Genomic DNA, 17,546 nt, shown 5'->3' with positions numbered 1-17,546 from the left:
GTAAACTGTTCACGTGCCGCTGTGGTTCAAGAATACCGTGCATGGAAAAATGGTACTATCCAAAATCGGTGCCGAGGTAACTGTGGGCGCCACGGGCCGTTGATAACAGGGGTGATCAACGGTCCTGGAGATGCGCACGGGCGAACCGACGTGCAACTACTGGGCAGCTGACAGCCCAGATGAACCAAAGGGGATACCTACAGCCGGCCGCTGTGGCCGCTCTGTTTTAGGCGCTTCAGTCGGGAATCGCGCGGCTGCTACGGTCGCAGGTTCAAATCCTGCCTCGGGCATGGATGTGTGTGATGTCCTAAGGTTAGTTAGGTTTAATTAGTTCTAAGTCTAGGAGACTGATGACCTCCGATGTTAAGTCCCATAGTGCTTAGACCCATTTGAACCATTTTTGAGCTCCACATTCCTTCCGGTACCTTCCAGAAACTCTATGACACTCTGCCTGCACGCCTCGCAGCGGCTCGTGCTGTAGAAGGTGGTTACCCAAGCATTTGGCAAGTGATCACATTAATGTGACTGTATTGGTCTGCTTGAAACCGACAAAAAAAAATGAAAAATAATAATTTACGACTCAAAATGATTACTTTTAGATTTATTCTTTCATTTAATCATTTTATCTCAAAAGGCACTACGTAAGTAGCGACGGATTCAAGCATGTATTGTCGTCATCTTGATGGTAAAAAGCATCACATTATTGTTATGCTCTGGAAACCGTCTCTTCAGACACAGAAGGATCACGAGACTCTTTTAACACAAAGACAGCGTGTAGAAATACCGCATGTCAGAGACCTCAGGCAATTAACTAAGCACAAGATTCACACAGTAGAAGAGGCCGCGCCCAGAATCGTGGTGATTTCTTTTTCTGTAGGGTAATATTTCTGACCGGATTAGCGGTCATTTGTATAGGCATTTGCAGAAGATTTTAATTGGGTTGAAATTAATGCTCAGCTAGTGGTACCATTTGTATATGTACAGTTTGATTTTTTCGTGCAAACACAGTTATACTCGTTTGCACTTTACGTACAAAAAGAATCACTCTTAAATAATGCGGACTGAAACAAAATTCATGGTTCACATTTGGTCCAGCGGTGTATCGGACCTTGGCCTATGGCAAATTTTAAACTTTTGAAAAAAAAAAATCTTGCTTCGCTTAGATTCTACGTCCAAAAACCACGTTCTTCTGGAAGGATTTTTGAACGCACTACTTCTATACTTTAAACTTGTACGAATCGGTTGTAACTTTTCACGAAGGTAGGTAAACGGATAAAGTCAAAATGACAACATTATTAGCCAATAATTTTTATCCTTGTCTGAAACGATGGTTTAACGTCGAGCTAAATACAGTACGTAAAATTCCTTCTTACTTGAATTGAATGCACGGAAACGCATTTTTACGATAAGACTGAAACGTGGCTCTCAAAATTCTAGCTTCATTCGGGTTTTACGTGCAAAATAGTTTGTTTTCTTGTGTATTTTTTGTGTTAGAGTTGGTTCTGCTTGTCAGCCTCAATACGGTTTTCACACAGTTACTCGCCCTGATCAAGGTAGTGGCTGCTCAATAAGCTTTCCCGCCTCATTTACACTTTATGCTGACAGGAAGAAAACTAAGACAAAATATTTAGACGAAACATGCACAAAACCACGCTTATAATATAGAAAAAATGTCGGGTACTGCGTCTCTGAGATTTCTGTCATATTTTTCAGCGCTCCTATGAGGGAGTTGCCCATACTCCCACGCAACACCATATTCTATCGCCGTTGCCCCAAATCCCTTTCCGAAATTAATGTTTAAAATCTTAAAGCTTTATGTTGAAAGACCCTCTGAAACATTTTTATAACGATTGATATTAAGTAGAAAATTGTAACGGTGACTCAAGACAACAGACTGTTGCCAGTCACAACTTATCTCAGTACATCAGCGACTTACATAATTTCATAGCAAAGCAAATCTCACTATGTTCACAACACAGCACAACAGTGTTCTAATTTGAGAAAATACATGTACTTATAGTACGTATAGGCTTTTGACATTTTTTATTCTGGTGGAGGTAATCCGAGGCAAAGTCCCAGAATACGTCAATTCCCAAGCACTGCTTTCACTAGGTGAGAAGAGAAAGGAAACAGATGTACAAGGTTTTCCCCCATCGATCATATTAGCGGCAAGCAGAACTGACTGTTGACCCGACTCTTTCAAAAACGTAAGAAAGTTGTTGGCTCTGAGCACTATGGGACTTAACAGCTATGGTCATCAGTCCCCTAGAACTTAGAACTACTTAAACCTAACTAACCTAAGGACATCACACAACATCCAGTCATCACGAAGCAGAGAAAATCCCTGACCCCGCCGGGAATCGAACTCGGGAACCCGGGCGTGGGAAGCGAGAACGCTACCGCACGACCACGAGCTGCGGACTAAGAAGGTTGTTCAATACAACATGTCACCCCAATGTTTTGGCTACAAAACCATATTTTTCATTATAATTCAATGCGACGGCCTTACGCCACCTAACTGGGAAAGAGAATAGGAGAGGTATGCGAAAATTGGACATGGAACGGTAGTAAGGATCGAAACCGAGCCAATGAAAACAACTGACAGTGTATCTGGCGGGCCGCTTCAATTTGCGAGCGATTTCCTAATTGACTAATTCGACGCTAATTAACTCGGAAACGGTGGAACTGTCGAATTTCTTTCTAACAATTATTTCTCAGCGCAGCCTACCTTGCAACACCCTTACAAGCTTTTCAGGCTGTTTCTGATGCCCCTGTGTATTACTGCGCAATTCATGGACGCTTCAGTGTTCAAGCCATAGTTTCTATTGGTAATTACTGTCGATATTAGAGACTGGTAGAGGGGTGGGGAGGAGGGTGCCCTACAGGTTCGCCCCACGCTACATTAACTGCTCTGCTCTTCTCTAACTTGCGTCCCGTTCGGCAATTCCTTTAACATTCCGAATATGGTACTTGATGACAGCCTTCGTAGAATATGATTGCCTCGACTAACGACTGTAATTTCACCTGAGTGTTGTTAATCTGGCGCGAAAAGAATTGTGGACGGAGAGCGCAATTACTGACTCAGCATCCAATTTCCAACCAACGTCAAAGACAATGGAATGCTCCAGGCGCCGTGACTTGCATACTGAGCTGGCTGGTGTATCTAAAGTTAAAGAGGATCCATACATCTGCTTCTACTTACGTATTTAGCAAGTTACTGTATGTTCCATTTCCGCGTGCTACTTGCAAATGGAGAAAGTGAAGAAAACTCAATGGGTTGGCGGAAGAAAGTGCTAGTCCTTAGCTTAGGGAGAATTAGTCTGATCGCTGTCTGTCGTGGTTTCAGCAGCACTACATACTAGTAACGAATAGTTCTATTTGAACTCCTAGAAACCGTTTGCCTGCTGTATACATTGTTTCCCTTACAGTATTGATATTCTTGTCTTTTGATGAAAAAATGCATTGCCATGGTCTCAGCTTGGCAGAGACATTGAAATCTTGTAATCGAGTAAATACATGGACGTTTTGCGATGATGTTAATGACAACAGTGATCCATTTGTGATGACAGTGGTGCAGAACCTGATAACACACAAGGAAATTAATCAGATTTTCAAAACGCCTAAGTGTGGCTTATCATTCTACTGCCACCATCATAGCCTCAAAAATATTATTTGATCCATTATAAATGGTTTTTTGATAGAGTATATGCTAAAATTTTAGGCAATTCTTTAATGTTGGTAGTATACGACACAAACTTAATGTATCAATGAACGCCTGCAAGGTCATTATAGTCAATGGTTCATTTTACCTTGTAGCAATAATCATATCTATGACAACAATATTAGATGGTTAGCATTATTTTGGCCGTAACATTAAACATGTGGGTTAGCACTATTTTTTCGTGTTTTATTTCTCTACAAACGTCTACATCTACATCTACGTCTGCATCTACATCCATACTCCGCAAGTCACCTAACGGTGTGTGGCGGCGGGTACCTTGAGTACCTCTATCGGTTCTCCCTTCTATTCCAGTCTCGTATTGTTCGTGGAAAGAAAGATTGTCGGTATGCCTCTGTGTGGGCTCTAATCTCTCTGATTTTATCCTCATGGTCTCTTCGTGAGATATACGTAGGAGGGAGCAATATACTGCTTGACTCCTCGGTGAAGGTATGTTCTCGAATCTTCAACAAAAGCCCGTACCGATCTACTGAGCAGAGTCTTCCACTGGAGTTTATCTATCATCTCCGTAACGCTTTCGCGATTACTAAATGATCCTGTAACGAAGCGCGCTACTCTCCGTTGGATCTTCTCCATCTCTTCTATCAACCCTATCTGGTACTGATCCCACAGCGGTGAGCAGTATTCAAGCAGTGGGTGAACAAGTGTACTGTAACTTACTCCTTTGTTTTCGGACTGCATTTCCTTAGGATTCTTCCAATGAATCTGTTTTACCGACGATTAATTTTGTATGATCATTCCATTTTAAATCACTCCTAATGCCTACTCCAAGATAGTCTGCGTGTGTTTTCAAGGTCTACTTTTTTTGCAAGGTCCGATCGGTCATGAAATTAAATCACGGTGAAAATCCGATGAAACTTTGTGCAAATATGTTGCGCAGTGTCTCTAGTATATCCATCGATAGCGTCACGTCACATTTGTCACTTCTGAGAGCGCAGCAAGCGCATGTAGAAACCTAAAACAGTACAGTCTCCCACCAAATGTGAAGTGCGTGCTACCATTCGATTTTTACAAGATGAGGGGTGCAATGAAGCCGAAATTCTTCGACGAATAAGTAATGTATACGGTGAAACTTTCGAGTGACAACAATGTGCTGCAATGATGCTGGAACTTCAAAGCAGGACGTATTGACGCTCATGTTGCAGGCGGTCAGGGAAGGAAGCGATTGTCAGCCGATGATCTTGTTCAGCGAGAGTGTCAGGCGATTCGTGAAAATCGTCGGTTCACAATTTCTGTAAGCAATTCGTTCCCCGAAATTTCAAGGCCAAATCTTTGTACTATCGGGAGTGAAAGAGTACCGGAAACTCTGTGCGAGATGGGTTCCCAAGATGCTGTCCGACCATCAGAAAAAACAGCGAATGGGCGCCGTCTTAATATTTCTCCAGCGCTACCATGATGAAGGAGAAGATTTTTTCAACAAACCTGTCACAGGGGACGAGACGTAGATCCAAAATTAAGAGAGAAAAGAGCAATCCAAACAGTGGATTCATTTTCATTCCCCAAGTAAACCAAAGAAGTGCAAGTGAACCTTCTCCGTTGAAAAGTATATGTTTACTGTGTACTGGGATCGAAAGAGGTTTTTGTTCGTCGAATTCGTGAAACACGGAACGACCATCACTGCAGCCTCATACAACAATTCAGAGCAAGTAAAGAGAAATGTCACTGGGCAACGGCCTTCTTCATGACAATGCTCGGCCGGACACTGCAGCTGTACCAAAGACGCCCCTGATGCGTCTTCGTTGGGAAGAGCTTGATCACTCACCATACAGCCGGACATGATTCAATATGAATTATGTCTCATTTTTAATTTTCGCTGTGATTTCCGTTTTGTGACCGATCGAACCTTGTATTTTCAGGAAGGGACACGATCTCCGTTCAGTAAAAGAGAAATAGGAAGCAGACGACAGTGTAAAGAAAAGTCAAACGTCAAGTTAATGCAGAGTTTTCAAATGCTTCATTATGAAAGAGTTCGAAAAGTAATTTCTGTCACCTTGTAGGTAGCAACAAAATGCACGTGGACCACATCCTACTAACAAAAAAGGAGTTACTTGCTACATACCACCTACAAATCATTACTATTTTGAAAGATTTCAAATAAATAACGAAGAATATGAAAACACAAAAGTGCTTTATTGACGTTGTCACAAAACCCACTAATTTCTTCGCGAGTGTTTTATACGTATTGAATTGCAGTTTATTTATGTGAGACGCTTTGATCCTCTAGTATTCTGTATTCTGATGCAAAAGAAAGCGAACACGAAAATTCAGAAACACTTGGTGCACCAATTCAGTCACTACAGAAAACTTGTCGCTGTTAGTTCATGAATGTTATTGCAGTAGTTTTCTTTCTTTCTTATGTTCAGCGTCTTTAGTAGTCTAGTCTCTGATGTAATATAGTGAAAGTCACATATTTGCTCTCAAAACTTCTGCGGATACTTTTTGATAAGGTCAGGACTAACTTACAGAAGTAGCGACAATGTTAGGAGGAAACAATTTTCTAGGACTTACTAACAGTTTTTTTAACCATGCTGTAGGTAACATAGAACAAAGAAATTGAAACAACTCGTAGAAAACGCTACAAATAAATGCAAAATGATTACGATTCACAATTTTAACCAAACATATAACACGCAATAATTCAGAACTATGCTCTCGTGGGTAATACCACGCCTCTGAATTGCTTCTACGTCTTCCCAAACATGGGAACAGATTTCAAAAATGGATCACGCAGGCGTTCTGTAAGAGGTCAGTTTCATAGGTACAAACAGACCATGTAAATTTTCTTTGCCTTTCTCACTTCTTGGGGTTATCCCATTTTGCTAGAAGTGCATTAGATCAGCATTCGCTGATCCTCTCTTTGGTGCTGTTTCCTATAGGGGGATGCTCTTCCTGACAACACAATGCCGTCTTTATACACACATAAAAAAAGTTTAGCATCACCCCGGTTCCCAGAACTCCTGAAGACTGACATTGACTGTGGATACTGTGTCACAGACACGGTCCCTCTGACTGTTGAGAGATGTCACTAAACGCGCCCAAAGATGTAAACAACCATGCATGAGCAGCGCCTACTACACGGAGGGTGTTCCACAACCGATCAGTTCCAGTCATTCCACCAGGAAGGAGGTACACGGCTCGTATTGTCTGTAGTTCAACCATGCCTAGATCGTCAATACCGCGGTTCGATCGCGTCCGCATTGTTAGTTTGTGCCAGGAAGGGCTCTCAAAGCAATGTTGTTCGAATATGGAGGAGATACAGAGAGATAGGAACTGTAGATGACATGCCTCGCTCAGACCGCCTAAGGGCTACTACTGCAGTGGATGACCGCTACCTACGGATTATGGCTCGGAGAAACCCTGACAGCAACGCCACCCTGTTAAATAATGGTTGAAATAGCTCTGAGCACTATGGGACAACATCCGAGGGCATCAGTCCCATAGAAATTACAACTACTTAAACCTAACTAACCTAAGTGCATCACACACATCCATGCCCGAGGCAGGATTCGAACCTGCAACCGTAGCAGTCGCGCGGTTCCGGACTGAAGCGCCTAGAACCGCTCGGCCACCGCGGCCGGCGAATAATGCTTTACGTGCAGCCACATGACGTCGTGTTATGACTCAAACTGTGCACAGTAGGCTGCATGATGTGCAACTTCACTCCCGACGTCCAAGGCGAGGTCCATCTTCGCAACCGCGACACCATGCAGCGCGGTACAGATAGGCTCAACAGCATTCCGAATGGACCATGACGTTCTCTTCAGCGATGAATGTCACATATGCCTTCAACAAGACAATCGTCGGAGACGTGTTTGGAGGCAACCCGGTCAGGCTGAACGCCTTAGACACACTGTCCAGAGAGTGCAGCAAGGTGGAGGTTCCCTGCTGTTTTGGGGTGGCATTAGGTGGGGCCGACGTACGCCGCTGCTGGTCATGGAAGGTGCCGTAACGGCTGTACGATACGTGAATGACATCCTCCGAACGATAGTGCAACCATGTCGGCAGCATATTGGCGAGGCTTTCGTCTTCATGGACGACAATTCGCGCATCATCGTGCACATCTTGTGAATGACTTCCTTCAGTATAACTACATGGCTCGACTAGACAGCTTGTTCTCGAGACATGAACCCTATTGCACATTCCTGGGATAGATTGAAAAAGGCTGTTTATGGACGACGCGACCCACCAACCACTCTGAGGAACCTATGCCAAATCGACGTTGAGGAGTGGGACAATCTGGAGCAACAGTGCCTTGATGAGCTTGTGGATAGTATGCCAGGACGAATACTGGCATGCATGAATGCAAGAGGATGTGCTAATGTTTGTGTGTGTGTTTGTGTGAATTCCTAAGGGACCAAACTGCTGAGGTCATCGGTCCCTAGACTTACACACTACTTAAACTAACTGATGTTAAGATCAACATACACATCCATACCCGAGGGAGGACTCGAACCTCCGGCGGGAGGGGTCGTGCAATCCGCGATATGTCGCCTCAAACCGCGCGACCACTCCGCACAGATAGGACGTGTTACTGGGCGCTGGAGGTACTGTTGTGTACAGCAATATGGACCATCACCTCTGAGAGGTTTCGCTGTAAGGTGGTACAACATGCAATGTATGGTTTTCATGAGCAATAAGAAGGGTGGAAATGATGTTGATCCCTATTCCAATTTTCTGTACAGCTTCCGGAACTCTCGGAACCGAGGTGATGCAAAACTTTTTTAGATGTGTGTATAATGGGAAGAATTCCATCTGCTTCATTTGCATACAAAACTTTAAATTCTGTTGTTTGTTCATCCTTATTTCATGGCGCTCTGTATCTACTGTGTGTGTAGAAAAATTGTTATGCAAAATATAATACACCAACACACATCCACCCATCCATCCACCCTCCCACCCACTTACTCACTCGCAGAACTTCTTACCCACTTACACACACACACACACACACACACACACAAACACACTCTAAGAGAGAGAGGGAGACACACACACACACACACACACACACACACAGAGAGAGAGAGAGAGAGAGAATATTCGTTCGTTCGTATTGGGACAGCACTACTGATTGACGGGAATTGTTGTTTCTTATCAAGATTAAACTGTACCTCCTAATTACATTACCAATCTGTAAATATAAATTAACATGTTATTCTGCTCATATTGTATGAGCACTCACAACATAACGGTTTATACAGTCCTGCATCGCAGCAATAGTTGTAGGGCAAAGTTCATTTCAGTCCATTTTGTTAGTACAGGTTGCCTACGTCAGGGGCAGGTATGCATTAAGGGGCAAACCTATTGTTCTCCTTTGATTGACAGGTACTTAATTTATTGTTCTGCTAAAAAGGATCCTTCCTTTTGATTGACAGGCACTTAACCTATTGTTCCCATACCCCCTCCTCCCCTCCCCGCAATCCCCCTCCCCACTCACTGCTACAGGTACACTTTCAGGTCTGAGTTATTGGAATAGTAGTCTATGGAATATTGTTTACACACTTTAGACATGGTGTGGAATATTGTTTATTTAAACAATTTAGGGGAATCAAGGCAGTGTATGGAATATGTGGAAATTGGTGGAGACAAAGGATCTCATAACAGGAAATTCAAGGGTATATTGTTTATTTATAAAAAATTCTGTTTGTGGGGTTGAATATCTCTTGCTCATCATTCTCTGCTGTTTGGAAAAATGTAGGTCTTGTAAGAAGCAATTACATGGGGCAAACATGCTACATAACCTAATATTTGGCACTGTAATCTGGGTGTCTTAACCTAATGTTTGGGCATTTGTCAGCACTTAACCTATTGTTCTGTTAAGTGGTTTTCCATGACACCACAATTTCTTTAAACTATTGTATCGCCTTTGATACCAAATTAAGTAATTAGTTATGTTCTCCCACCATTTCCTGGTAAACTTTTCGGATTTCACATGCTTTTGAACGCCATTTCTGGTGCATCCTTCTTTGTCACCCACCCTCTTAAACTATTGTACTGCATTTTATATAAAAATTATGCAAATTAACCTAGTGTTCTGCACATAACCTGCTATTCTGCTCCATGTCACCCACAAACGCACACCCTCCCCTTAACTATTGTACTGCTAAAACCATGCTGCTATCAAAAATTTATTCAAATTAATCAAATCGGTATTCTTCACATGTATGGGGTAGTTTCTGTTAATTCGCAGCATCCTCTTGGTCGGTGAAATCGATCGAATATAGTTTAAACAAAGGATCGATAATAAAAAACACATCCGGCCACCTGACGGCCAATGATGCTGGAGTCGGGATGCATCGGCGCGCCCCGCGAAGTGGTGACGCGGCGACGCGGCCGTCAGCTGCCTAGTGATGCACAGGTGACCATTCAGGTCCCGCATGCATGAGGTGGCAGCATCCCTTTCATACTTGACACCTGAGAAATTCCTGTCGAAATACGTGTTCACCTAGGCACCATTGCTGGCGCGATGACACATAGATGCGGTGTGGGTCCAGCACTGAGAGATGTTCCCTTGCTTCCCAGAATAGCACAGGGTGCATTGTTCCTAGCGATCCTAATGGGACAGCCCTTTCATCACTGACTTTACCCATCAAACTGCTGCTGCTGCCAGTGTGGGAGCACCGTTCACCATGGATTTCTGTAGATGAGACTTTCAATGCCAAAATTAGTATGTACAGTTTGCTACATTGCACTGACAGTTAAACCCCAAAAAAGTTCTCAGACATCATCAAATACAAACAAGACTCACAAGAATATTGGGAGCCAGGAACATATTTACCAGTGTAACTACAATTAAATATTATGATTGCTGCTAGAGCCTGACATCGATCGATGTATAGGTAATGTCTCCTCTTGATGGCTGTGGTTCTGGAATGAATTTCAGTATCTACAGTCCACATAATTTTCCACATAAAAATCTCTCTCATACCTTTTCAGTTATCAATGTGCTGAATCTATACATCCCTCACGATAGGACACACACTCATCTTCTCTGATCACACCACAATATAAGCCACAGTAACTTCACTCTGCAACGTATATGCATTTCAGACAAACAGTGCAGTTATCTTTTATATCTGTACAGTGCCCGAAAAAATTATGGTATGCTACATTCACACCGACTATATGTCTCGATTCTTGTCAGTCCAAGGAAATCATCTGTTTGTAAGATGATTTCGTCTCTCTTTCTAAGACACAGTGGTAGCACTCGCAAGAAAAACTTATGAGACATGTCCACCCATCGCTGATTTTAGATCAGTATTATTTTGTATCGCCAGCAATCAGTTACTGACGAAGTATTACACTTAGTAGTAGGGGGTGTGTGATAGGTTCACATTGAGCATCAGTATGTGTTTGTGTTCCAACATGTGCAAAGGAAATGACTATGTCCAGTCATAACGAAGGTGTGGATTTGGCGTAAAGTACTGATAGCAAGGGGAAGAGTATGTCAAGCAATAAGAATGGTACCGATATTTCTATTTTCAGAGGGATAAGTGTCAGCAGGGTGTATTTCCGATACTTCGCTCATTGTTGAATGTCGTTCAACGGAGAATGCAATCGTAACATTTAGTTGTAAGTACAGGGATAAAATATATATGAGGCCAGTTTTTTCCCTAGAACGATTCTGCCTATGTGTGCTTGGCATGTAGCGCCAGTGACCTGTGGTGGGAATGATTCATGTTTCCTATTAACGGTAGAAATGTAGCTGACTTAACCGTGTTGTCCTCTAGATGGCTGAATAGCGAACTAATACTTAGTATGTGTTGGATAACTTTCATGATCGTGTGGAAATTTGAGAAGATTCAATATGGATGTGTGTTTGTGGTGGACCATTATTCCCTCCCATGTAAATTGTTCGGTTGACTGCTTTTGCACATTTCGCGCCTTGAGGGAACATCGACTGTGGTGTGTGCATCGAGCAGGTGAAAAAAGTGTGGAAGAAACGTTTGCTGGTTCTCTAGACATGAGGAACACCTTAGTTGACTTTGTAAATTATAGGGATGATTTGGAATCTGTTACATCACCAACATCAGCATTCGCGAGTGGGAATATCAGTTTCCTCTATTTTTTTTTTTTCGAGTTCTCATGTAAAGGTCTTCACAGATGGGATAAGTTTCTAGTTACTCAGTGGTTTGCAGCACACTCCACCTTGCTAAAGTTTCAGGTTTGTAGAGAAATAATTTCCAGTCTATATCTTCGGAATTATTTTTTGTGAGCAATTGGTAGGATACTGCTGTGTGACTGATATCGAGAAGTACTGTGAAAATGGTATAATGTTACGGCAAACCATGCAAAAATACATGTATTCTTGTAATCCTAGAGTCTGGAGATGGATGTAGAAAAGCAAGCAAGCAAGCAGGTCTGGACCAGAAACAGTAACGCATTTGTGCTGAGAGGAAACGATCCCGAATTTGTAGAACAGTTCTGAGAGTGACTTTGGTCTGCTGAGGTCGCTCTGGTCATGCGTCAGGAGTGGATGACTTGTGACCGTCGGATGCGGGAAAATATCTAGTGCTGCATATGTATGAGTGTCTGGTGGTCACTCAGTATGACTGATGTAAAAGGGGTAATTTTTATATGGTGCAGGATACGAATTGTACGTTTACTATATAGATACGATATGTGGTGATATACAGCTGTGTTGCAAATCAATTTCACACTCTAATATTCAAGCTCCTGTCCTCTGTGGCAGAGCAGTGTAATTGAGTAAGAGTTTTTCCGTATTTGACTATCTGTGGTCCAATTTGCAAGGTTTCATTGCTGGTGCACATGCTGCTGCTTGAACTTAAAGGTACTATGGCTTATGTTCTGAAATGCATTAGTGACAAGTAATCAAACTACTATTCATGTAAAAACAAAATGATTATGCATGTCTAGTTGTAATGGAAGGATAGATTGGACATGGTAAATTGTGATTTCAATGCATTGAGGAGTTTATCTGAACATAACTGGTGATAGATTCATTTCGTAAATGGCTGTGCAATATAGCAATGCACGTGTTCAACAGGACGGCCAATACAGCTGTAGCAATATGTCCTCTCATCAGCGCCCCTTAGCGTACCATCGCATTTTCCTTGTTGTTCTATTGATAGTGATGTTGGTTACAGTACACCAACCCATGTCGGTGATGTCTTTCCAAGTATTATGTCCGCATGTGTGGTACTAATTATCACACATAGTGCTGGATGCCTGTCCTTCATAGCACTTGTTTGAGAGAATCTTGGCAGGACGCAGCACCTTCAAGAAGCATTGGTTCAAAGACTTCGTCAGATAATTTCCTAGGTCTGAGGAGAATCGAGACATATAGCCGGTGTGAGTGTAGGCTTACCATAATTTTTTCAGGCACTGGACAGACATAAAAGATAACTGCACTGGTTAAGTGCCTGTCAATCAAAAGGAAGGATCCTTTTAGCAGAACAATAGGTTAAGTAGCTGTCAATCAAAGGAAAACAAAAGGGTTGCCCCTGAGTGCATACCTGCCCCTGATGTAGGCAACCCGCACTAACAAAATGGACTGAAACGAACATTGCCCTCCTACTAGCAACTACGAGTACCAACACCACCTTTACACAATAGTACCACCACGGAAATAAAACTGAGGATCTGTTAGATGACGATCATTTTGGCTGTACAAATGGTAAAGGCGTCAGAAAGGCAATTCTAGCATAGTGTTTGATACTGCAAGCAAGAACACATGAAGAATCGAGATACTTTCCTGGGGTCCCTGTAAAAAGCATTCGACAATGTAAAAGAGTGGAAGATGTTAAAAATTCTCGGGAAAATAAATTAAGTTATAATAAAAGACGGATGATATACAATATATTCAAGGATCAGGAGTGAACAACAAGAATGGATGACCAAGAGCCATGCACTCGTTTTAAAAATCTCTAAACAGTCAAAGGGACTGTGTCTGTGATACAATATCCACAGTCAATGTCTATCTTCAGGAGTACTGGGAACCAGGGTGATGCAAAACTTTTTTGGTGTGTGAATAAATATGTAAGTTAGATAAATGCCAAGTAATAATGGATCACGGTGGTACTATTGAAGAAGGATGCAATGCTGTTGATATTTCTGGCGCCAAGCAACTGTATATGCTATCTGCCACACCCACAACACACTATGTAAACTTACTATAGTCACCTGCACTAATAACACATGTAACATAATATTCAAATTTCACGTAGAAAATATCAGAAGTGACGTTGCTAATTAGGCTGTTGAATCTGTTTCATATCCCATTAAGCATTTCTGTACGAATCAGCATTTACTGGGCCGTTGAAAAGTTTGAAGACGGTCAGGGTATTCCCACGTGTCACTTGTCTGCATCTGTTCTAGATAATAGCTTTTCATAACTACATTAACATTCACCTTCTGTTTTTCATACGTTCACTGGTTTTAATTTAGAAATTTGCATTCTGCTACCGAACTCTGTCAAGGTGTGATTAGATGGGCCATATTTTATGGCAATATTTTCTCGCAGCAGCTTTGTCGTTAACACTGCTGCAATGTCTCTGCGATAGGTGACAATTTTGCTTATGGCTTGGCATTATTTCTGACGTTGCAGGCAGTTGCTGCTGACATATTGCTGAGGGGTTGCTGGTGTTATCCATCAAGGGTGGAGAATATTTCATATTGCAGGGCAACATCTCTCTGTCTCCTTGTATGTTAATGCTCTCCTCTTGTTCTCATCTTTGTTCCCTATTTCTCTCGATGACAGCACTGCAGACACGAGTCTTTTCTGCTTTGTTCGAAAGTTCGCACACTTACATGTAGGCACATGTTCTGTAGGTGTTTGTTGTCGTGAATTCATGAATACAGCAATGGAGAAGTGATCAGACGAGAAAACAATGAATACTTTAAATATGATTCATCTACGACCAGAAGTATAGTACGCTGAAATTAATTCATGCAACGATTGCTACCTCAAAAAAAAGGTAAATAAAAAAAAATGTTGGCAAGCTGTTGCCGATTGGCTCGGAATCACACTTGATGAAGCACAAAAAAAAGTCCGTATATTTCGAGCCTGTGTCAAATCTGTGGCAAAAAGTTGTAACGAAGAGTGGAAGCACAGACGGCTCTTCACCCACATGGTTTGCATTTGATTGCAGAAGTTTCATACTATCTTGAGACGTAGCTGAAGCATGAATTGATGTAAAATAAAAATAAATACTTATTGTTATTTCAAACTTCCCTTAATGAAATCTTTGAGTCATAGCAAAGCATTGCATACTTCTGGCACCATGACGCCTTTAGTTGAATTGTGAATTTTAGAGGGGTATATTAAACTTGTGTAGCAACGGCCTTGCCGCAGTGGATACACCGGTTGCCGTCAGATCACCGAAGTTAAGCGATGTCGGGCGTGACCGGGTCTTGGATGGGTGACCATCTGAGCCGCCATGCGCTGTGGCCATTTTTCGGGGTGCACACAGCCTCGTGATGCCAATTGAGGAGCTACTTGACCGAATAATAGCGGCTCCGGTGAAGAAAAAAAAAAAAAAAAACAGGAGAGCGGTGTGCAGACCACACGCCCCTCCTATCCGCATCCTCATCTGAGGATGACACGGCGGTCGGATGGTCCCGATGGGCCACTTGTGGCCTGGTGACGGAGTGTGCATGTTAAACTTGTCTACCAATCTCCAGCAGCTAAAAAGGGAAGGACAATCGCCAATTGTGCTGTAACCGGTATACTCTCTCTCATATTTGTGTCGGTTTCAGCAACTATCGGACCAATTGCTTGCACGATATATTCAAATCGTGTTTCGATATTCTGGAAAAGGTATGTATCAGTTCACTAGTTAAATTACCTAAAGCATTCCACATAGCCCGATTTCGTGCATTCTTTCCAACTTTAGTCCTTGTGTGAGTGATGTGCTGGGTGTGGTTATAGTTAAATTTTCGCTACTTGGGAGGACCGCCCTGAAAAAGAGTGATCATAGGGCAATGAAACTTTTCAAGGACTTTCGGAAGAGAAGTAACGAAAAAACTATTGAAAAAGACACCTTTTAATTTCCTCATTGCGGGGTAGCGTTTGTTAAATGCGTACCACGTGCGTTCCAGGTTACAAACGTTGCTCAGTGTGACGACCGTCTGCATACACGACAGCCTGGAACCGCACTACGGACACCATTTCACAATTCTGCGCGGCACTTTTCGAAAGGTGGACCACGCAATGTTCAGATGTCGTGACACAGCACATGCATGCACTACTTGAAGAACGCACATTGTGTCCAGCATTCTCAACCATGGCAAAAATAACAATATGTGGCGCAATCGGCGGTTTGTCTCTCCCAGCAGCAATTCCCAAACCACCTGTTAACCATGTTCTTTACCGCCGGTGCGGAAAATGGACCTCTCCGTATTCCTTCAATGCTCCGATGCTAGCGAAGAGCAGCAACACTATTGCTGTTGTTTCGATAAAACAGCTTCACGAGTAAGGCCCTGCTTATCTTGTCCAGTTCTATGCTGACCCTCTTTCACTGTAACGTGCACTGAAGCTTGTGCTTCGACATTATGTCGTTGCCGAACCAGTACTGGCCATAACGGCAAGTCATGACAGTAACACTACAAACAACACAAATCCTGCAGTGCAGGGTCTGAGAATCATGCCTATTAAGTTGGCGACGCATATGGTAAATACTTTGTGACCTACACTGGCTCAAGTAGCGAAAGTTTAATTATAAAAGCACTCTATCTTCAGACCACAAGTGGCAGATCGGGACCATCCGACCGCCGTGTCATCCTCACGGAGGATGCTGCTAGGAGGGGCGTGTGGCCAGCACACCGCTCTCGCCGGCCGCGGTGGTCTAGCGGTTCTAGGTGCTCAGTCCGGCACCGCGCGACTGCTACGGTCGCAGGTTCGAATCCTGCCTCCGGCTTGGATGTGTGTGGTGTCCTTAGGTTAGTTAGGTTTAAGTAGTTCTAAGTTCTAGGGGACTGATGACCACAGATGTTATGTCCCATAGTGCTCAGAGCCATTTGAACCATTTTTGAACACTGCTCTCCCAGTCGTTATGATAGTTTTCTTTGACCGGAGCCGCTACTATTCGGTCGAGTAGCTCCGCAATTGGCATCACGAGGCTGAGTGCAGCTCGAAAAATGGCAACAGCGCATGACGGCCCGGATGGTCACCCATGCAAGTGCTGGCCACGCCCGACAGCGCTTAACTTCAGTGATCTGACGGGAACCGGTTTATGCACTGCGGCAAGACCGTTGCCGAAGTTTGATTATAACCACCACGCAAATGCAGTAGCGCCGTATTCATTGCCACTTTTTATGGCAATAATGTAGCCTCTTGTAAACATTTCTGGTGATGGACAGCATTGTCAGGATATTTTGTCGACAATATTAAATTTTTATGAGCCATGTTAACGTATCTTTAGAAGAATCACCTGAATCAATAGCGCAACTACATAAAAAGTAGTCGCAGCTGCGAATATGGACAACTATCATCCGTATATGACGACAATGGAAATTTATGCTGGACCGCGACTCGAACCCGCATTTCACGCTTATCGCAAGTGGTCACCTCCTCTTAGGCTATTCGAGCATGCTTCACGACCAGACACAAACTTCCATACGTTGTCATCCACGTGTCTAGAGCCTGCTTTTTTTTTCTTTATTGTGATTTTAAAACCCGTAGAACAGGTAGGCTGGCAGCAGCACAATACGCCGCTCTTCAGCCAAAGATAGTACAATGATATAAACAATGAAGACACATGAGTTGGAACAAAACGGCGGGGAAAAAACAGTAGACACATAAACATAAAAAAACATGAAGCCGTTCACACTCGATGACAATCCACAG

General features: G+C 42.9%; 1 pseudogene; it reads right to left on the bottom strand.

The window, feature by feature from the left end:
- Nucleotides 1–16,838: 16,838 nt before the first annotated feature.
- Nucleotides 16,839–16,956, bottom strand: LOC126100427 (5S ribosomal RNA; annotated as a pseudogene).
- Between the last annotated feature and the right edge of the window lie 590 nt (nucleotides 16,957–17,546).

The sequence above is a fragment of the Schistocerca cancellata genome, chromosome 1 (genome assembly GCF_023864275.1).
Source record: "Schistocerca cancellata isolate TAMUIC-IGC-003103 chromosome 1, iqSchCanc2.1, whole genome shotgun sequence".
NCBI classification, from domain to species: domain Eukaryota; kingdom Metazoa; phylum Arthropoda; class Insecta; order Orthoptera; family Acrididae; genus Schistocerca; species Schistocerca cancellata.
This window is presented reverse-complemented; position numbering and strand designations above follow the sequence as displayed.